This window comes from Zalophus californianus, chromosome 11 (genome assembly GCF_009762305.2).
Source record: "Zalophus californianus isolate mZalCal1 chromosome 11, mZalCal1.pri.v2, whole genome shotgun sequence".
NCBI lineage: Eukaryota > Metazoa > Chordata > Mammalia > Carnivora > Otariidae > Zalophus > Zalophus californianus.
This window is the reverse complement of record NC_045605.1, coordinates 49,360,534-49,383,437: the sequence shown is the minus strand read 5'-3', so window position 1 is coordinate 49,383,437 and position 22,904 is coordinate 49,360,534. Positions and strand designations below refer to the sequence as shown.

The 22,904-nt window shown below is 40.1% G+C and overlaps 1 long non-coding RNA gene across 1 annotated transcript in view; it reads right to left on the bottom strand.

Annotated features, from left to right (window-relative positions):
- The window catches only part of LOC113915090, a 56,335-nt gene that overhangs the window by 11,500 nt on the left and 21,931 nt on the right, over positions 1-22,904 (bottom strand). The gene's annotated exons all lie outside the window — the stretch shown is intronic.

Genomic DNA, 22,904 nt, shown 5'->3' with positions numbered 1-22,904 from the left:
GCTGAGATATCAAGACTATTTTATATTGAGGATAAGATAAGTGGATTTTTAGGAATAGCACTGTAGTTTAAAGCAGCCTGATTTTTTCCTTTTAGGTGATGATTTTCTTCACTTACCCAAGAAAGAAACTAAGGGCATATTATTGAGAAATATTTCAAAACTATATCCACATACTGCAATGGAGTATGAAAAAGTACTTTCTAGAACCAAATGCAGCTAAAATTAGAATTGGAAGTCCATGCACCATTATTTCCCAAATTAAAATATTCAGGTATGTTATGCTTGTAAAATTAACATCTGATGGGATGTTGAGTTAAAAATCTCTTTATAATTTCTAGGTCTTTACAATTGGGCTGATAGTCGTGCTCGCTTCGGCAGCACATATACAATTGGGCTGATAGTCATAGAAAACCAGATAGGTAGGTAGGTAGGTAGATGATTAGATGATAGATAGATAGAGAAGAGAAAGAGATCCTAATGTGAGCAAATTATGGCATTGGTTCAGCTGTTGTTACCACCATGATCCCAGTCTTATTTTTCTGCTCCATCTGCCTTAATGTGTTAGTTGTCATCCTTATTTGGGTGCCTCATGGTTGCAAGACAGCTGATTCACTTCCAAACATCACACCACTATTCCAAAAGGGCAAAGGGCCTTTTCCTCAGGAGGCCTTATGATTTTATACATAAAGGGAAGCCCTTCCCAGAAAAACATTTCATTAGCCAAAACTAGATTACATGCTTACCCTCATGCTACTCAATGACCAAGGAAAAAGATACTACCTTGCTTTGTTTAGTCCAATTATAATTTACCCCCGGAGCTGCCTAGGCATCTACACTTACTGAGATGGAGGGATCTCTGCCCAACACCCAAACAGATCAATGTTCTGTTTGCAGGGAAGAAGGGGAAAGGATGGCTGATGAGTATATAATGGATAAGATGCCTTGTTTGATCCAAATATCCAGAACTGTCTAACAGAACCAACAAACATTTGCTGTTATTCCCAACAAGCTATAATCGGGAGTCAGAATTTCTAATTTAGTATAAATACAGAATAAGAAAAATTACCTAATTATAGAATCTGACCTATAGCTGAAGCAATCTGTTATTGATCTGGATATAATCACTTCAGTGAAAGTCTGCATATGAGTTCATCATTACTTTTTTTTAAATTAACATAATGTATTATTAGTTTCAGAGGTAGAGGTCAGTGATTCATCTGTCTTATATAACACCCAGTGCTCATTACATCACGTTCTCCTTATTGTCCATCACCCAGTTACCCCATCCCCCCAACCTTTTTATTACTTTTTAAAGCTGTGTTTCTTGCTATAATATATGATTAATTTTTTAAAATTTTATTTCATTTACCTAAAATTGGTGACCTGTATTAATGGTCATGGGTTTTCTTTTGCGGATGATGAAAATGTTCTGGAATTAGATAGTGGTGATGGTTGCATAGCTTTGTTAATATACTAAAAACCACTGAATCATACACTTAAAAGGGTGAATTTTTGTGGCATAATGAATTATATCTTAAAAGAAATGGTGGCATGCATGTGTGCTGAGTTCCCATTAAGAAGAAAATGGGAAAAAATTACACAAGTCCCTGCATGTGGAATCTTCTTTTGTTCTGACTTTATTCAAATACCTGATTGTGCATACCTCTCTTAGAGACTTCAGTTGGATCAGTGTGGAGCAATATCCATCAGGACACAGCATAAGGCTGCTCTGAGCCCACCGAGGTTTACACCAGAATGTGACAAGGGCAGACACCAGAGACACTCAGTGTCTCAGCAAGCCTGGGTAACTTGAGCAGCCCTCAGCCCAATATCCGGTATGCCAGACAGAAATGCTTAAAGACCTAGATCCTATTATATGAGGTTGAATTCATTCAATTAAACAGCTTAAGCAGCTCGGATCAGCCGCTGGAACACTTCTCTGCGCAGTGCTAAAACAATGGCCTAAGGGGCAGCTGAAGTTTGTTTTCTCTTGTGTGAGGCCAGCTGGAGTTGCCTAGCACATGGCCAAGCTGGGGAGGGCCAACACAACATAATTGCATTAAACCTGCCTGTTCTTTCCGGAAAGCATTTCCTGACAGCATCAAGGAGGAAATGAATTAAGGGGGAGATTTCAAGTCTTAGGATTCCACACCTACCATTCAGTCTCTTTCCCCCAACCCCACAAAATCACTTTTATGAAAAGAGAACCTGAATTTAGATTCCCCTGCTTAAGGCTTGTTTTATTAAATTATGTTTGGTGTTTCCCCATCATTATTAAAGTGACTTTTGTCAGGCGTATCATTTGGGGCGGCCAAAAACATACTAGATTATATTTCTCTGTGGCAGAATTAGGGTATCATGAATTCCATTGCACTTTCTGAGAATCCTATTCTGCTTTCAAACGTTAACCTTTCTCAAAAAGCCCTCCCAGTTCTTTGTTACCACCAACTCAGGCTGCTCTATCTCCTTCCCTCCTGCTTTCCTGATACTTTACCTCAATCTCTTTGATGGCACTTCTTTCTTCATTCATCCATTCACTCACAAGCATTTATTGAGCTTCCACTGTACATCTGAAGCATACCAGGGACCTTCAGTCTTCATTTAATCCTCACAATAACCCTTTCAGGTAGTTAATGTCATCCCCATTTTACTGAAGGCACCTAAAGTCACAGAGCTTAGGCAACTTGCCAATAGTCAAAGAGCTGGTGCAGACAGCGTCTAGCTTCAAATCTAAATCCACTGTCCCCATGCCCAGTCTGCCGTGAATCAGCTATTTGTGTACTTGACTATCTCTGTCACCTAAGAAATATCTTTTGGGGCCTACTATGTGCTAGGCACCATCCTAAGCACCAAAAGATACATAATTAAGTCCTGGTCCTAAGAAGACAGGCATATTTCCAACAACTTATCTGAGTCATGGAGACTAGGCATGGAGAAATGCCATAGACATGGCTTCTGTCCTTAGAACAGTATTTGAATAGGGGCACAAGCAGATTGTTACTGGAGCACAGAAGGGGAAGAAGGCTTCATAAAGAAGATGCCATTGAGTTGTGCCATAAAGGATAAGGAGTTTCGGTAACTATAATTCTTTAAGAAGGTGGGGGGGAAGGGCATCCTAAAAAAGTCCTCATGGGACAGGACATGGAGGTATAAAACTGCAGGGTAGCGTCAGGGTACTTGTGGTAGTACCATGCGGCTGGAATATAGGGTGTGAGGCAGGGAGTAGAGGGAGATAAGATCAGAAAGGCTGCCTCAAATGCTATGCAGAGGAGCTTAGACTTGATTTTATGAAAACCGAGAGAACCACTGGAGATTTCTGAGCAGAGGAGCTTATTTATCTTTGTGTTCCATGGCATGTGGCACACTGCCTTGTCCATGGTAGCAGTTTTTATCATTTGTCACTTTCCTGGCACCAGAGGAGACTTTGGCCCCCATACTGATGCCATGCTCTGTTTACAGAGGAAAAATAATGCCCATGCTCTTGTGTATAGCAATTTTCTTGCCAGCCCCTCTGCCAAGTCATCCCAGGTCTGAGAGCAATCTTTCTCTTTTATCCAAGGCCAAATTGCTGCCTCCTCCATGTTTATGTCACTGCTACAGACTCTGCTAATTTCTCCTTGGCGAACAGAAGCTGGTCCAGTGGAAGAAGCTCTAGACTGGGAGATTTAAGGAACCAGTGTCCTGATCCCAGCTTTACAAGTACTTAGACTGTAACCTTGGCCTATCTCCCATCTATAAAATGGATAGCTGATCTCTACATTCCCTTTCAGACTTAAGAATCTTTGATTTTAGGGGCGCCTGGGTGGGGCAGTTGTTAAGCATCTGACTCTTGGTTTCTGCTCAGGCTGTAATCTCAGGGTCCTGAGATCGAGCCCTGCATCAGGCTCTGCACTAAGTACAGTCTGCTTGAGATTCTTTCTCCCTAGCCCTCTGCCTCCTCCTCTGCCCCTCCCGTGCATGCTCTCTCTCTCTCAAATCTTTTTTAAAAAAGATTTTATTTATTTATTTGTCAGGGAGAGAGAGCATGCAAGCAGGGGGAGTGTCAGGTAGCGGCTCCCCACTGAGCAAGGAGCCCAATGTGGGACTCGATCCCAGGACTGGGATCATGACCTGAGCCAAAGGCAAACACTTAACCAACTGAGCTGCCCAGGCGTCCCTAAATAAATAAATCTTTAAAAAAAATTTTTTTAAAGAAAAAGAATCTCTGGTTTTAAATGCAGGGTCAACATGCCTTTAGCTGGGCCAGATGGTAGCTATATCTACAAAGTTCTGCTTTACCATGTAGCAGAATAATTTTCTGTGGTTGTAATTTGTTTTATTCTCCCTGTACTTTGCCTCATATCTCCATCCTCCACCAGCTCTTTGCCTATTCCAGAAAGGTTGCTAGGATGTTTGCACCTATGCCTCAGGAGAGTTTTGTGTTGCTAAGCAAAAGCAGAAGTTGCTACAGAAAACCCTCTCTGTCAGTCTTTGAAAGTCTAAATGCACTGAGGATACCAGGCTATTTGTCACAAATAGGGTCCAGAGAGAAGGGAGCACTTTTCAGAAGAGAGAGGCAAGAATGGCAAGATTGAAAATTTCTTTCTTAGGATGACCATAACATTGATTTTCCAAGGGAGTACATTTTTGAGAATTAAAGGTAACATTACTTTTTAATAATTACACTGGAAGCACACACATAAACCACATGGTCCTAGGAAAACTGCATGGTGTTGTCACCCTATCCTATACCAGCATTAAATCCAAGAAGAATCATGGCATCATGAATCACTGTCCTACAGACATCACTAATCAATCCTCACATTCTTTCCATCCAGCCCAGATGAGATTAGAAATTTCTCAGCATAGTACTCCTGACACTACTAATCCATCAGTTTTGGCCCTTGAGTCGAACTCTTTTTATTACAGCTAACCTTGTAACAGAAATCAGACATACTGGAAGTCATGATCCTCTGCCCAGATCGCCTCCCCCAGCTGCTGAATTTACTGTCTGCTAATGGCTGACAGCTAGAGCTCTCACCAAGCATTGCCCACAGCTGAGGGAAACTGCCTTGCCCAAGGTCATATCCTTCCCCAAGTGCACCAGAAACCAATGACTGGCTGATGCAGGGTTACAAACACCAGACCCCACCCCTCCCACCACCTTGCTTCAATTTGAGTCAAGTGTGAAAGACCATCCTAGAGCCAGAGCTTTCCACAAGATCAGCTGAGGCTGATAGCAGGTCAGCTTCTGCCCAATCCTGACTTCCTCTCTTCCCTAGGGATGGGGAAGAGAGTCTCCCTCAATCAACCTTCAGCATACAATTCCATTTCAAGATCTGTTTCCAGGGATCCCTATCTGAGGAACCAAGCTACCTCTGTGCTGTTAGTAAGAGGTAAACCCCAAAATAAACTTCTTAATTTTGTACCTTAGTAAAATGGATCAATTAGTATTTATTTCTTGTTCCCATATTTAAATGATCTCAATTTAAAAGCTGCTGTAGAGAACACACGCCTCCTCACTCTTTGAAATCAGGAAAGTGCGAGTCCTGTCCTTCTCTGGTCTCTAGTGGAGGAGACAGAGTTGCTATGTGGTTCCACAACAGTAAAGTGGGACAACATTTTTAGGGAGAGAGGAGACCTGGGTTTTAGTTCTGGCTTTGCCAATGACTATGATGTAGGAAAATCATTTCCTCTCTCTAGGTGGGTCCAAATTTACTTGTCTATAAAATATAAGGCTTATCAAAAAAATTATGAAAAACTTAGAAATGAGGCTAAAAAGTGACTCCTGCATTCTTTCAATGTTATGCAGGCACAAAGACCTCCCAGAGATTGTCTAGAGTAATGAATTTAATTTTTCTCACCATTTGCCAATAGTTGAAGATTCCAGATTTAGTAAAATTTCTTATTACCTGGTAGAGTTTTGCCTAGTAGATATGCAAATAATTTCTACTCATGGAACCACAAAGATTTATAGCTCAGTTTTTATGTAACCAGTAAATGTACCGTAATATTGCAATAGTATATACCTGGCTTTTTAAATGTTCTTTGAACCAATCATAACATCTTAATGGTGTCTTTGCTAATTCATGAGTTAAATAGACTCTTTTACATGTAGTTTATTTATATTTGCCTGAGAGTCATGATTTTACCTTTTTAAAAATTATACTTCATCAGGCTTGATCTGCTCCATGATGCTGAAAGAAAACCAATCCACATGGGGCGTCTGGGTGGCTCAGTGGGTTAAGCGTCTGACTCTTGATCTCACCTCAGGTCTCAATCTTACTGTCCTGGGATCAAGCTCTGCACTGGGCTCCACGCTGGGTGTGGAGCCTACATATAATAACAAACAAACAAAAACAATCCACACAGCCATTTTGATAATTAGGGGATCTCATGGTATCTATACAAAGGACTCCTTTCTGTAGAAATCATCTGGACCGTGTACCCTTAGGAGAGTAGTCGGCAATACCAGAGTCACCAGAACCACCATCCCTTGACCACTGTGTGGCTGGGGTGGAGGCTGGGGAAAGAGGAGCACAGCCAAGGCTTAGTGAGAGAGACTTTCCCAAGGTTTCCCAGGTCTGAAAGGTATGCACGTTATGTATCATCAGCACTAGGATTCAAACCCAGGCCTGTCTAGCACTCTCGAAAGCCCATAACTCCCACTCCTCATACTATCATGCCGTGGCTCAAATGCCTGTAATCCCAATGTATATCACATATGCCTGGCACCTAGTAGGCAATCAATGTATATCCTATGAAATTAAAATTTTGAACTATTCCTAGTGACTAGAACTTCAGTATTTCCAAAGGACCAAATCTATTGATGAGCCTCACTTCAGAGCACTAGAAAAGATAGATACTCGGGAGCCAGACAGGCCTCCGTTCCATCTCCTCATTGCCATTTAGTGGCTAATTAGCAGTATAGCCTTGAACCAGAAATGAAATCCCCGTGAGCCTTAGTTTCCTCTCCTCCTATATGTAAATAATCTTCATAGGCTTCTTATGAGGATTAAAGTAGAGAAAGAAGGTGAAAGTACTTAGCACAAGACCTAGCCCAAAGGTGCCCCCACCCACAATGGTCTTTTGGTCTTTCCTTCCCCTCTCAGAAGAAGCTTTGAGCCTTGGCTGTTTGCTGCTTCTACCAGCCCCCACTCCATGCACACAGTGATCAAGGGATGGGAAAATCCCTCTGTTCAAACAGGTGTCACTGTTCTAAACCTACAGTCTCATTTCCTGATCGTGTCTTAATCTGCTCGTCGGTGGTGAAAGTTGATTTCTTGCACATTCTTATATCAGTGGGAATTTCTGCCCTTGGCTGACAGGCATTATGGGCTGGCTTTGACATACAGCCCTACAGGGCCTGAACAGCCCCTATTCTTTCCCAGTCCTGAAAGGGAGCTTTGTGCCAAGGATTCATTAAACTGCACTGCACAGCCCCTTCATAAATGGGGCTCAATAATGAACAGTCGATTTAACTGGAAAAGCTGCTGGAGCTGTTAAATTAAAGGGAAATAAAGTGCATTTTAGACTCAGTCTGCCAGAAGAAATGGTGACCTAAAAGGAAAATCTTCATTTTTATTGAATTGAAGTTTTTAAAAAGTTTAAAATGTCCAGGAAGCTTCCTTGTGACAGGCAATGAGACATAAAAGCTCAGAATGCAGGCTTGAGATAGAGGTGCTTTTTATTCACCATTGCAAAGTGTGTCTCGAGCTCTTAAATGGTGCAAAGGAATGATCTCATTTTGAGAAGGAAATATGAGGAGACTCTGCAATATATCACAAGAAGTGTTGTTTGTTTGTTGTTTGTTTAAAATGTTTAAAGTATTTTAAGACCAAGATTTCTCCTTCATTCTTGGAACATTCAAAGGACCAAGAACCATTCTTTTCAGTTTTTCTACTCTCTTTCAGGAATAAGAACTTTCTCTGGGAGGAATCCAATTGTTTCTCCTCACACTACACCTCAGAGTTATATGTTTGATTTAAGTATTGTGCTTTGACATCTGACTCAGTAGTCCCTCTTTTAGGTCTGAGATTTTTGAAAGTATGCATAAGTGCTCCAAAGAATTTTCTCTTCAATTTCTTTTTTTGAGTTATATAACTTCCTGGCATGGTGAGAGAGAATGTCTACTACATATGCTGGAATGTTATAGTTTCCAATAACTCTCAGGTGCAAGAAGCAAAAGCCATTGTGCTTTGGCAGATAGATTAACCATACTGTGATCTTAGCTTTTCTCCACTAAGCTGCTGTGAGCTGGGAATTCTTCTTAACATGCTTCCCTATCCTTCATGTTTTCAAATCTTTATATAGAATCTGCTCCTGGGTATGTTACAGTCTTCACTACCCTAGTCAAGGCCTTTTCTGGTTTTCATCGTTAAGCATCATTTGACCATCAAAAACGACAATCACTCATCACAGGGAATTTAAAGAGAAATCTGAAAGGCAATGTGAAATAAATAAAGACCCACTTCCACCCTTATTGTTCAGGGTCACTGGAATCCAAACACAGATTTTCAGTTGCAAAGCTGTATAGAAAAGGTAAAACTTATTTTTTGAGAAGTTATATGCTCTGTTTCTGAAACCTACTTTTTCATTTGAATTCTAAGCCATCGATTTAATTTTTTAGGATTCTGCATTAGGCAATTCAAAACCACCTTGAGAATATCCTGAAGTTGAAAAAAATAAATCTGTGCATGTATTCATTTTAAATAGTAACTATGGTGATCCAGTAAATAGTATTGTTTTATTCTTCATTCATCTACCACTAATGAGTCACAGTCAAACAATATAAATCATGGGCTCTCCACACCATGAAATTCTGGATTCATAATAAAACTGCTGCCTATTTTAACAAATTCTAGGATGGACCTTGGCCATTGTGAGCCCTGATAGTTATTAGGGTCTACACCTGCATCAGAATAATTTCATTCTGATGAAATTTCACCATTTCATTCACCTTCCATTAAAGATCTCCAGACTCCAAAATGGCTATGCCATCCTGTATGGATTGTGAGGACTGATTACATTTTGACATTTAGCAGTGAAATAAATATTCATTAGAAAATACATATTAGACCAGTCCAACTTTTACATGTGGCATCAGTCATTCAAACACACTGTCCCAGTCATGACTTATTCCTACATAAGCAAACATTAAACTATTCAAAAGATGGAGATAAGAGAATTTTCTGAATCTGCACAGATTTGACTACAGCTAGACTACAAGTTAAGGAGAATGTTACTATGTTACAGCTCATCTAAAGGAAAATGACTGGGAAAGCAATGGTGATCAAAACCAAAGCATAGGAGGAAGTATGCTTCTATAGGATTCAGAACATTTATTAATTCTTCTATTCATTTTAATGAATAAAATCTTAAGTGCTTTTTTTTTCCTACAAATGCATAATTTTTCTGAGGAAAGGAAAGAAGTTATCCTCAGTGCCTAACAGGAAATGTGATAGGTAGAGGTTTAATAACTATTTGACAAGGGAATAAAAGAAAGAGAAGGAGGAAAAGGAAGATAAGGAAAGAGAAAAAAGGGAATGTGAGACAAGGAAAGGAAGATGTTAGCCCAGGGAAAATTAGAAACAACATAATAGCCTCCTTCACAATACATCATTTGGGGGAAAGGATTAGATTTATTGTTTTAGAAACCAAATAATTTCACCAAGAGCTATAAATAGAAAGCTAAGAGATCTCTGGGTCCTAGCTATAAGGAGTTGCTACCCCATTCAAATAAGTAAAAAGCTGAAAAATCTGAAAAATCAACAACTCTTTTTAGATCCATAAGAGAAATAAGGTCACAGGTCAAACCCCCAAAATTAGAAGGACAGGCAAATACAGAGAATCACACTTACTGGAGCAGAAACATCCATGGGACCGGTGCCAGGGTAAGATAACCTGAACTGTAATTGCAAACTGCTGGGGGCTCAGTGTAGAAAAGCTTGATAGATAAAAACTTCAGGGGGACCCTGCCATCATAGGATTCCTCCAAATTTTGTAAGTTTTAGTTACTGGAGCTCTACCAGTTCTCACAGTAAATAATGAAGGAAAAAAAAATCCCCTTGTGCTTCTAGCAGGGGCAGGAGAAAAAGAACCACCTTGAAATATGCCAGAGTGTTCTGTTCTGAACAAGGTCTGCCCTCAGGAAAAACTAACCAGAGCCTGACCTACCTGGAGAAGGAAATATCCAACTCCAGCTCATATGAACCATCCTGTCCCTCTTGAGGGGAGGAGAAAAAAAAAAAAAAAAACCCTGAGAAGCACTTGTGAAGTTCATTGTCCACAAAAAGACTGAGCCCTAATCATAGGTCTATAAAATCCTTCCCCTCCTGCCACACTTCACCACCTCATTAGTAAAGTCTTATTTAGTTCCTTTTACTCAATACATAATGTTCAACTATCAAGAAAAATTACAAGGCATACTAAAAGGCAAAAACATAGTTTGGAGAGATAGAGCAAGTATTAGAACCAAATTCATATATGGCAGGGATATTGGAATTATCAGACCAGGAATTTAACTATGATTAATATGCTAACAGATCTAATAATAAAGTAGATAGCATGTAAGAAGAGATGTGTGATATAAGCAGAGAAATGGAATTTCTAACAACCAAAAAAAAAAAAAATGCTAGAGATCCAAAACACCGTAATAAATAAAGGATGCTTTTTTCATCCTTGCAGTAGACTGGGCAGGCCAAGGGAAGAGTCTCTAAGTTTAAGAATATCTCAATAGAAACAACCAAAATTAAGAGACAAAGAGAAAAAAGACTGGGGAAAAAAAACAGAACAGTGGGACAATTACCAAAGGTATAACACAAGTATTGAAAATACCAGAGGGAGAAGAAAAAAGAACAAGAAGAAATGTTTGAAACAATACTGACTGAAAATTTCTCCCAAATGAATATTAGACACAAAATCACAGATCCAGGAAGATCAGGGAACAGCAAGCAGGATAAATGCCAAAACAAACTAAAAATTCACTTTGGGATATCATTTTCAAGCTACAGAAAATCAAAGATAAAGAAAAAAACCCACAAGAAGCCACGGGGCAGGGGAACACTTACCTATAGGGAAGCAAAGGTAAAAATACATCCAACTTCTCACAAACCATGAAAGCAAGAAGACGGTAGAGGGAAATATTTAAAATGCTTAAGAAAAAAACACCACTCTAAAATTCTGTACCCTATAAACTTATCCTTCAAGTGAGGGAGAAATAAAGACTTCCCCATACAAAGAAACATTGAGGGAATTTTTTGCCAGTAGATCTACCCTGCAAAAAAAATATTAAAAGAAATTCTTTAGGAGAAAGAAAATAACATAGGTCAGAAACTTGGATCTACATAAAGGAAGAGCAAAGGAGAAGGAATAAGTAAAGGTAAGAAAAAAAAATTTATTTTTCTTTTTGTTTTTAAATTTTTATTTTTCTTATTCTTAACTGATCTAACAGATAACAGCTTGTTCAAAATAATAATAGCAATAATGTATTTGATTATGTATACTATGTATATGTTATGTGCGTGTGTGTGTGTGTGTGTGTGTGTATATATATGTATATGCTTATGTACAAATGAAATGAATGTCAGCAATGATACAAGGCACAGGAAGGAGAGGTTAGGATTAATTTGTTTATTATAAGGCACTTACACTACACATAAAGCAGTAGTATTATTTGAAAACAGACTTGGATTAGTTGTAAATGTATAGTGCAAACTCTAATGAGCTAAGAAAAGAGAAAAAATGGAATTATATAAAATACTTCGGCTCAGGTCATGATCCCAGGATCCTGGGATCTAGCCCTACATCAGGCTCCCTGCTCAGCAGGGAGTCTGCTTCTCCCCCTGCTCATGCTCTTTCTCTCTCTCTCTTTCTCTGTGCCTCTGTGTCTCAAATGAATAAATAAAGAAATCTTTAAACACACACACACACACACACACACACACACACAAAAAGGCAGAAAAAGAGCAGACCACAAAGAAAAAAAAAGGAACAAAGATTAAGGGCAACAAATAGAAAACACCAATAAATATGGTAGATAATCCAACTATATCAATAATCACTTTGAACGACAATGGTCTAAATGTATCAATTTAAAGACAGAGGTTGTCAAAGTGGATTAAAAAATAAGACCCAACTTTATTTTGTCTACAGGAAGCCCACTCTAAATATAAAGTACATATAGATTAAAAGTAAATGGATGGAGCCTTTTCAGATGGCACTGAAGCTGGAGAAGGAAGCCCCTGCCTAAAGCCGAAGCCAAAGCAAAGGTTTTGAAGGCCAAGAAAGTGGCGCTGAAAGGCGTCCACAGTCACACACACAAAAATCCACACATCACCTACATTCTGATGGCCCGAGACACTGTGTCAAAATACACAAGGCAAAAACTGATAGAACTTCAAGAAGTGGATAAATTCATTATTAAGCTTGAGACTTCAACACCCCAGATCCAGCAGGCAGAAAATCAGTAAAGACATAGTTAAACTCAACACCATCAACTGAATATAATGAACATCTATAGACTACTTCATCCAACAACAGCAGAATGTGCATTCTTCTCAAGTTCACATGGAGCATTCACCTAAATAGGCCACATTCTGGGCCATAAAACACATATCTTCACAAATTTACAAAAGAAATCATACAATGTCTTCTCTCAGACTACAATGGAATTAAACTAGAAATCAATAACAGAAAGAAAGCCGGAAAATCCCTAAATCCCTGGAGATTAAGCAATGCATTTCTAAATAACACATAGGTCAAAGAAGAAACCTCAGGAGAAATTAAAGAATATTTTGAACTGAATATGAAAACATAATCTTTCAAAATTTTTAGGATGCAGCAAAACCAGTGCTACAAGGAAATTTATAGCATTGAATGCATCTATTAGAAAATAAGAAAGATCTAAAAAAATTTTTTAATTAAAGAATTAAAAAAAAGAAAACAAGGAAGATCTAAATCAATCACCTATGGGCCCAAGCCCATAGCCCATCAGAAAATACCTCATTCTCCCAAAGTTCCTCTCCTTTCAGCACCTCTTGACATCCTTCTTCTAACCCAGACCCCCTCAGAGCTCCCAGCCCTGAGCTCTAGTCAGAGACACCAGAGGCCATGAGACCTAGTCCCACAGCAGAGGCAAAGGTAAGTCTCTCCTGCAGCCCCACCCATAAAGGGGGTCCATCCCAAAGTTGGAGGAAGAGGAAGTTTGAAGAAAGGGCCTGAGTCAGTGTCCCACATGAAAGGTTCTACTGCACGGAGGAGATGTGGAAGAAGACAGCTTGCTTCTTGACAGGAAGAGGGATGAAAGAGGACAGAAGGAGGAAAAGGGGAGTAGAACACTAGAGGTTAAGGTAAAGGAATTATGGTCACTACAAGCTCTGGAGGCCTGTTTGCCAGGATTCTGAGGTAGGAAGTGTCTTCTTAGGCATTTCCCTTTCATTTAATCTGTGACCCCTACATCAATGGTCTTCAAACTAGAGTGTATATACATCCGAGGGTATAAAAAGGCTCTTCAAACTATTTGGATAGGGTAATGGTAACAAAATGAATGTCCATACCCTCAAATCTCATATGTACTCTTTCTTTCTTTTTTTTTAAGATTTTATTTATTTGACAGAAAGAGACAGCAAGCACAAGTAGGCAGAGAGGCAGGAAGAGGGAGAGGGAGAAGCAGGCTTCCCGCCGAGCAGAGAGCCTGACGCAAGGCTCGATCCCAGGACCCCAGGATTGCTACCTGAGCAGTAGGCAGACACTTAACCGACTGAGCCACCCAGGTGCCCCTCATATGTACTCTTTCTTAAAATTGATTGGGGAGGTTTATTTCCCATCCTGTCTCTCACAACCGTCTTTATTTTAAAAAGAGGAGGGTGCGTCACAGCCACCCCTTCCTCTCCCATTCCTTTTTCCTTTCCCTTTCTTGCCCTACCTTTCTCTTCCTGAACAATCTAGTCCTGAAGCACCCAGGAGAAGCAGACCAGACCCAACATGTGTCCTGGCAGTGAGACAGGGTGGGGTTAGAAGAACTGAAGTGGCCCACTGTAAGGTGTCAGAGCCCAAGCAGCAAAGGGCTATCAACCCATGTGTCAGCCTGACGTGGGGAAGGGGGGCGGTCCATGGAAGAGAGCTCCCTGTTGAGTGTCAGAGCCAGAGCACAGTGAGGAATGGGGTATGACAGATCAGAGCCCAAACAAGAGAAGGAGGCATCTATGTGGAGGAGAGGCCCAGCACAGAATATTGGAGAGGGCTGAGGAGGGCATTCGTGTAGGACAAGGGGTAAAGACAGTGATGAGAAATTGGCTTTATATAGGGGGACTGATCAAAAATTAAATATATTAAGGATCAAGAGCCAGGATTCTTACTTTCAGAGAAGAGAGTTACAAATATTCAAAGCAGAGGGGGACTAAAATAAGTCCTGTGGTATTGCATTAGAACTGGAGGCTTTGATGTGAACTTATGGGTTTTAATATATGTAGATAAATGTAGAAATAAATATAGACATAAACGTGTGTTCCCTAGTCCTGTCTACTGGGAGGAACTGGGAGCAGCCACAGGCCAATAGCAATAAACATACTTTGTACACAGATCTTGACTCCTTGGATAATTAGCTGATTCTAGTACTGAGGAGGGAAAGTATGAGATGAGCCTGGAATATCTCTTTGTGCCAGGGAAAGGAAATGCTCCAAGAATGATGGAGATCTGTCAAAAGGACTCAGAAACAAGTTTGAAGGGGTTCCCACTGACCAAATAGAAAACAATTTGAGCATCAAAATAAGTAAAACTAAAAACCATGAGTCCAAACAGATATACTTAAATGGATAAATTAAAAGTTTGATAAGAAACTGAATATTTACATAGCTTTAAAGTACCTCCCCACAAAATATGTATTATATATAAAGTAGAAAAGAGGAGGAGCAAGATGGGGGAGGAGTAGGAGACCTGGGTTTAGTCTGGTCCTAGGAATTCAGCTGGATAGGGATCAAACCATTCTAAACACCTACGAAATCAAGAGGAGATTGAAGAAAACAATAGCAACAACTCTCTGAACAGAAAAGTGACCACTTTCTGGAAGGTAGGACATGCAGAGAAGGGAATCGGAGGGGATATTTGGGAGGATAGATGGCGGGGGAGGGAGCCTCCGTCGGCCGCTTCTGGAAAGTGATAGAGCAGTGGAGCACAAAATCGGAACTTTTGGAAGTTGGCTCCGCTGAGGGACGTCACTCCAATGGCTAAGCAGCGGGTGGAACCCTTGCGGGAACAGTGTGGTCTCAGGACCCTCGGGGTCACAGAAAGACCAGGGGTGCCTGAATGCAGCAGAGCTCCCAGGTATTGGAGTGGGGAAGCCAGCTGCAGAGACAGAGCCGAGGAGTGGGCTCTCAGCCCAGGGTTGCCATAAACCGTAATCCACAACACAGTCAGGCCACTGCTCTTCCAGCAGGGACCCAACAAGCGACAGATCCAGGGAGACTCCCCTTCCTCCCCCGGGAGGGGCAGCGTGGAAGCACACCGCAGGGATCTACTGGGTTTGGAGACTCCAGATGGGGGCGGGTGCCAGAGATAGAAACGCTCGGTCACAGGCCGGGTGAGCACAGAGCGCGGCTGGAGACCAAGGAGACGGGAGTGACTGGCTGCTTTCCTCTAGGGGCGCACTGAGGAGTGGGGCCTCGAGTTCTCAGCTCCTCCGGGACAGAGATTAGGAGGCCACCATTTTCACTCTCGTCCTTCAAAGCTATATGGAAAGCTTGCAGGGAACAAAAGCTCCCGAGAGCAAACCCGAGCAGATTACTTAGCCCAGACCAGGCAAGGGCAGGGCACTTCCGCCTCCAGGAAAGACATTTCGGAACCAGGGCAACAGGCCCCTCCGCCAGAAGATCAGCAAGAACAGCCAGCTGAGACCAAGTATACCAATCAATGAGAATGGCAGAACTCCAGCTCGAGGAATACTGACCATAGAATTCATGGCTTTTTTCCCATGATTCTTTAGTCTTTCAAAGTTAATTTTTTAACTTTTTTTTTATTTTTCTTTTTCCCTTTTTCAACCAACAACTTATCAATCCCTTTTTTAAAAAATATTTTTTATTTTTTCATTTTTAGAGTCATATTCTATTCCTTCATAGTAGTTACCCTTATTTTTGGTATATATATATACATATATATGTATATATATATATATATGATGTTCTGTTTTTAAAATTTTGGGAGGCACTTTCTTCTAACAGACCAAAATACGCCCAAAATCTAGTGTGTGGCACTGATCCATGCACCAGCCTGATCATATTTGATCATATTCTGTTTTATGTTTTGTTTTGTTTTTGATTATTTTTATCTTTTTCTTTTCTTTTTTCCTTTCTTTCCCTTTCTTTTCTGATTTGTTTAGTGTATATTTTCTGGGGACGTTTTACCCTGTTAGCATTTTGTTCTCTCACTCATCTGTTCTCCTCTGGACAAAATGACAAGACAGAAAAAAATCACCTCAACAAAAAGAACAAGAGGCAGTACTGACTGCCCGGGACCTACTCAATACGGACATTAGTAACATGTCGAACTAGAGTTCAGAATGATGATTTTAAAGATACTAGCTGGGCTTGAAAAAAGCATGGAAGTTATTAGAGAAACGCTTTCTGGAGAAATAAGAACTAAAATCTAACCAACTTGAAATCAAAAAGGCTATTAATGAGGTGCAATAAAAAATGGAGGCTCTAACTGCTAGGATAAGTGAGGCAGAAGAGAGAATTAGTGATATAGAAGACCAAATGATGGAAAATAAAGAGGCTGAGAAAAAGAGAGATAACTACTGGATCATGAGGGCAGAATTTGAGAGATAAGTGATACCATAAGATGAAACAACATTAGAATAATTAGGATTCCAGAAGAAGAAGAGAGAGAGGGGCAGAAGGTATATTGGAGCAAATTATAGCAGAGAACTTCCCTAATGTGGGGAAGGAAATGGGCATCAAAATCCAGGAGGCACAGAGAACCCCTCTCAAAATCAGTAAAAATAGGTCAACACCCTGACATCTAATAGTAAAACTTAGGAGTCTCAGAGACAAAGAGAAAATCCTGAAAGCAGCACAGGAGAAGAAATATGTAACCTACAATGGCAGAAACATTAGATTGGCAACAGATGTATCCACAGAGACCTGGCAGGCCAGAAAGGACTGGCATGATATCTTCAGAGCACTAAATGAGAAAAATATGCAGCCAAGAATACTATATCCAGCTAGGCTGTCATTGAAAATAGAAGGAGACATAAAAAGCTTCCAGGACAAACAAAAACTAAAGGAACTTGCAAACACAAAACCAGCCCTACAAGAAATATTGAAAGGGGTCCTCTAAACAAAGAGAGAGCCTAAAAGCAACATAGACCAGAAAAGAACACAGACACTATACAGTAACAGTCACCTTACAGGAAATACAATGGCACTAAATTCATATCTTTCAATAGTTACCCTGAATGTAAATGGGCTAAATGCCCCAATCAAAAGACACAGGCTATCAGATTGGATAAAAAACCAAGACCCAATGATATGCTGTCTGCAAGAGACTCATTTTAGACCCAAAGACACCCCCAGATTGAAAGTGAGGGGGTGGAAAACAATTTACCATGCTAATGGACACCTAAAGAAAGCTGGGGTGGCAATCCTTATATCAGACAAATTAGATTTTAAACCAAAGACTGTAATAAGAGATGAGGAAGGACACTATATCCTAATTAAAGGGTCTATCCAACAAGAAGATCTAACAATTGTAAATATCTATGCCCCTAACATGGCAGCAGCCAATTATAGAAGCCAATTAATAACAAAAGCAAAGAAACACATCAACAACTATACAATAATAGTGGGGGACTTTAACACCCCCCTGACTGAAATGGACAGATCATCTAAGCAAAAGATCAACAAGGAAATAAAGACTTTAAATGACACACTGGACCAAATGGACTTCACAGATATATTCAGAACATTCCATCCCAAAGCAACAGAATACACATTCTTCTCTAGTGCCCATGGAACATTCTCCAGAATAGATCACATCCTAGGTCACAAATCAGGTCTCAACCGGTACCAAAAGATTGGGGTCATTCTCTGCATTTTTTCAGACCACAATGCTTTGAAACTAGACCTGAGTCACAAGAGGAAAGTCAGAAAGAACTCAAATACATGGAGGCCAAAGAGCATCCTACTAAAGAATGAATGGGTCAACCAGAAAATTAAAGAAGAATTAAAAAAATTCATGGAAACCAATGAAAATGAAAACACAACTGTTCAAAATCTTTAGGATACAGCAAAGGCAGTCCTAAGAGGAAAGTATATAGCAATACAAGCCTTTCTCAAGAAAAAAGAAAGGTCTCAAATACACAACCTAACCCTATAGCTAAAGAAGCTAGAGAAAAAACAGCAAACAAAGCCTAAACCCATCAGGAGAAGAGAAATAATAAAGATCAGAGCAGAAATCAATGAAAGAGAAAGCAAAAGAACAGTAGAACAGATCAACGAAACTAGGAGCTGGTTCTTTGAAAGAATTAACAAGATTGATAAACCCTTGGCCAGACTTATCCAAAAGAAAAGAGAAATGACCCAAATCAACAAAATCATGAATGAAAGAGGAGAGATCACAACCAACACCAAAGAAATACAAACAATGGTACAAACATATTATGAGCAACTATATGTCAGCAAATTAGATAATCTGGAAGAAATGGATGCATTCCTAGAGATGTATCAACTACCAAAACTGAACCAGGAAGAAACAGAATACCTGAACAGACCTATAACCACTAAGAAATTGAAGCAGTCATCAAAAATCTCCCAACAAACAAAAGCCCAGGGCCAGATGGCTTCCCAGGGGAATTCTACCAAACATTTAAAGAAAAATTAATACCTATTCTTCTGAAACTGTTCCAAAAACTAAAAATGGAAGGAAAACTTCCAAACTCGTTTTATGAGGCCACCATTACCTAGATCCCCAAACCAGACAGAGACCCCATCAAAAAGGAGAATTACAGACCAATATCCTTGATGAACATGGATGCAAAAATTCTCACCAAAATACTGGCCAATAGAATACAACAGTCCATTTAAAGGATTATTCACCATGACCAAGTGGGATTTATCCCTGGGCTGCAAGGTTGGTTCAACATCCGCAAATCAATCAATGTGATACAATACTTTAATAAAAGAAAGAACAAGAATCATATGATCCTCTCAATAGATGCAGAAAAAGCATTTGACAAAGTACAGCATCCTTTCTTGATCAAAACTCTTCAGAGTATAGGGATAGAGGGTACATACCTCAATATCATAAAAGCCATCTATGAGAAACCCACAGTGAATATCATTCTCAATGGGGAAAAGCTGAGAGCTTTCCCCCTAAGGTCAGGAACATGGCAGGGATGTCCACTCTCACCACTGCTATTCAACATATTATTAGAAGTCCTAGCCACAGCAATCAGAAAACAAAAACAAATAAAAGGCATCCAAATCGGCAAAGAAGAAGTCAAACTCTCACTCTTTGCTGATGATATGATACCTTATGTGGAAAACCCAAAAGACTCCACCCCAAAAATGCTAGAACTCGTACAGGAATTCAGTTAAGTGGCAGGATATAAAATCAATGCACAGAAATCAGTGGCATTCCTATACACCAACAACAAGACAGAAGAAAGAAAAATTAAGGAGTTGTTCCCATTTACAATAGCCCCCCAAACAATAAGATACCTAGGAATAAATCTAACCAAAGAGGCAAAGAATCTGTACAGAAAACTATAAAATACTCATGAAAGAAATTGAGGAAGACACAAAGAAATGGAAAAACATTCCATGCTCATGGATTGGAAGAACAAACATTGTGAAGATGTCAATGCTACCTAGAGCAATCTAAACATTCAATGCAATCCCTATCAAAATACCATCCACTTTTTTCAAAGAAATGGAACAACTAATCCTAAAATTTGTATGGAACCAGAAAAGACCCCAAAGAGCCAGAGGAATGTTGAAAAAGAAAAGCAATGCTGGCAGCATCACAATCCTGGACTTTAAGCTCTATTACAAAGCTGTCATCATCAAGACAGTATGGTACTGGCACAAAAACAGACACATAAATCAATGGAACAGAACAGAGAGCCCAGAAATGGACCCTCAACTCTATGGTCAACTAATCTTTGACAAAGCAGGAAAGAATATCCAGTGGAAAAAAGACAGTCTCTTCAACAAATGGTGTTGGCAAAATTGGACAGCCACATGCAGAAGAATGAAACTAGACCATTTCCTTATACCACACACAAATATAGACTCAAAATGTTTGAAAGACCTAAATGTGAGACAGGAGTCCATCAAAATCCTAAAGGAGAACACAGGCAGCAACCTCTTTGACCTCAGCCACAGCAACTTCCTAGAAACATCACCAAAGGCAAGGGAAGCAAGGGCAAAAATGAACTATTGGGACTTCATCAAGATAAAAAGCTTTTGCACAGCAAAAGAAACAGTCCATAAAACCAAAAGACAACCGACAGAATGGGAGAAGGTATTTGCAAATGACATGTCAGATAAAGGGCTAGTATCCAAAATCTATAAAGAACTTCTTAAACTCAACACCCAAAGAACAAATGATCCAATCAAGAAATGAGCAGAAGACATGAACAGACATTTTTCCAAAGAAGACATCCAAATGGCCAACAGACACATGAAAAAGTGCTCAACATTGCTCAGCATCAGGGAAATCCAAATCAAAACCTCAATGAGATATCACCTCACACCAGTCAGAATGGCTAAAATTAACAAGTCAGGAAACGACAGATGTTGGTGGGGATGCGGAGTAAGGGGAACCCCCCTACAGTGTTCGTGGGAATGCAAGCTGGTGCAGCCACTCTAGAAAACAGTATGGAGGTTCCTCAAAAAGTTGAAAATAGAGCTACCCTACGACCCAGCAATTGCACTACTGGGTATTTACCCCAAAGATACAAATGTAGGGATCCGAAGGGGTATGTGCACCCCAATGTTTATAGTAGCAATATCCACAATAGCCAAACTGTGGAAAGAGCCAAGATGTCCATCGACAGATGAATGGATAAAGAAGAAGTGGTATATATATACAATGGAATATTATGCAGCCATCAAAAGCAATGAGATCTTGCCATTTGCAACGACGTGGATGGAACTGGAGGGTGTTATGCTGAGTGAAATAAGTCAATCAGAGAAAGATGTGTATCATATGACCTCACTGATATGAGGAATCCTTAATCTCAGGAAGCAAACTGAGGGTTGCTGGAGTGGTGGGAGGTGGGAGGGATGGGGTGGCTGGTTGATAGACATTGGGGAGGGTATGTGCCATGGTGAGCGCTGTGAATTGTGTAAGACTGCTGAATCACAGACCTGTACATCTGAAACAAATAATACATTATATGTTAAAAAAAAAAAGAAGATAGCAGGAGGGGAAGAATGAAGGGGGGGAAATCGGAGGGGAGATGAACCATGAGACACGATGGACTCTGAAAAAGAAACTGAGGGTTCTAGAGAGGAGGAGGTGGGGGGATGGGTTAGCCTGGTGATGGGTATTAAAGAGGGCACGTTCTGCGTGGAGCACTGGGTGTTATGCCCAAACAATGAATCATGGAACACTACATCAAAAACTAATGATGTAATGTATGGTGATTAACATAACAATAAAAATTAAAAAAATAAATAAATGAAAAGATTAAACAAAGAAGAAGTGGTATATATATACAATGGAATATTATGCAGCCATCAAAAGGAATGAGATCTTGCCATTTGCAACAACATGGATGGAACTGGAGGGTGTTATGCTGAGCAAAATAAGTCAATCAGAGAAAGACATGTATCATATGACCTCACTGATATGAGGAATTCTTAATCTCAGGAAATAAACTGCTGGAGTGGTGGGGGATGGGAGGGATGGGGTGGCTGGGTGGTAGACATTGGGGAGGGTATGTGCTATTGTGAGCGCTGTGAATTGTGTAAGACTGTTGAATCACAGACCTGTACCTCTGAAACAAATAATACATTATATGTTAGAAAAAAAAAAAAGAAGAGGATAGCAGGAGGGAAAGAATGAAGGGGGGGAAATCGGAGGGGGAGACGAAACATGAGAGACGATGGACTCTGAGAAACACACTGAGGGTTCTAGAGGGGAGAGGGGTGGGGGGGATGGGTTAGCCTGGTGATGGGTATTAAAGAGGGCACGTTCTGCATGGAGCACTGGCTGTTATACACGAACAATGAATCATGGAACACTACATCAAAAACTAATAATGTAATGTATGGTGATTAACATAACATAATAAAAAAAATAAAGTAGAAAAGAGTAACTTTATATAGTAAAAAAGCCTGGAAGTTACCACATTAGTCAAATGATCAAAATAAACATTAGTAATGGGACAAATTGAAATCACACTCTACTAAGATGGAATGCATCAAGAAGAATACAGAATTATTTCTGAGATACTCCTGCCTAAAATACATAATCTATATCTAACATGAGAAAATATCTGCCAAACCCCGGTTAGAGGTGCCACTGGCATGGAGTGTGAGCATAAAAGCCCATTTTGGGGAGCACAGTGAGGGGAAAGAGAAAACTGACCTGCTATGGACAATTGTTCTTCCTTCTTCTGATTCAGTACTGGGTTCCAGACAGAACACATTAAATTCTTCTGAGAAGTTTTCTCTGAAGAGAAGTGATGCTGTTACATGGAACAGAGCACTTTTGTTCTGGATCTGAGACTCAGACACAGCTGGAATTTTCCCTCCCTGCAAGTACATCCACCAAACCTTTGGCTGAAGGAACAAGCCTCCTGAGTTGCACTCTAATTGGATTTCTCTGGACTTAGTGACCTCCACATGGAAGTGAGGATCTATGCTAAGAACTAGGAAGAGAGAGAGAGAGACGTCAGGTTCTAAACTCATTTCCCTGCACAC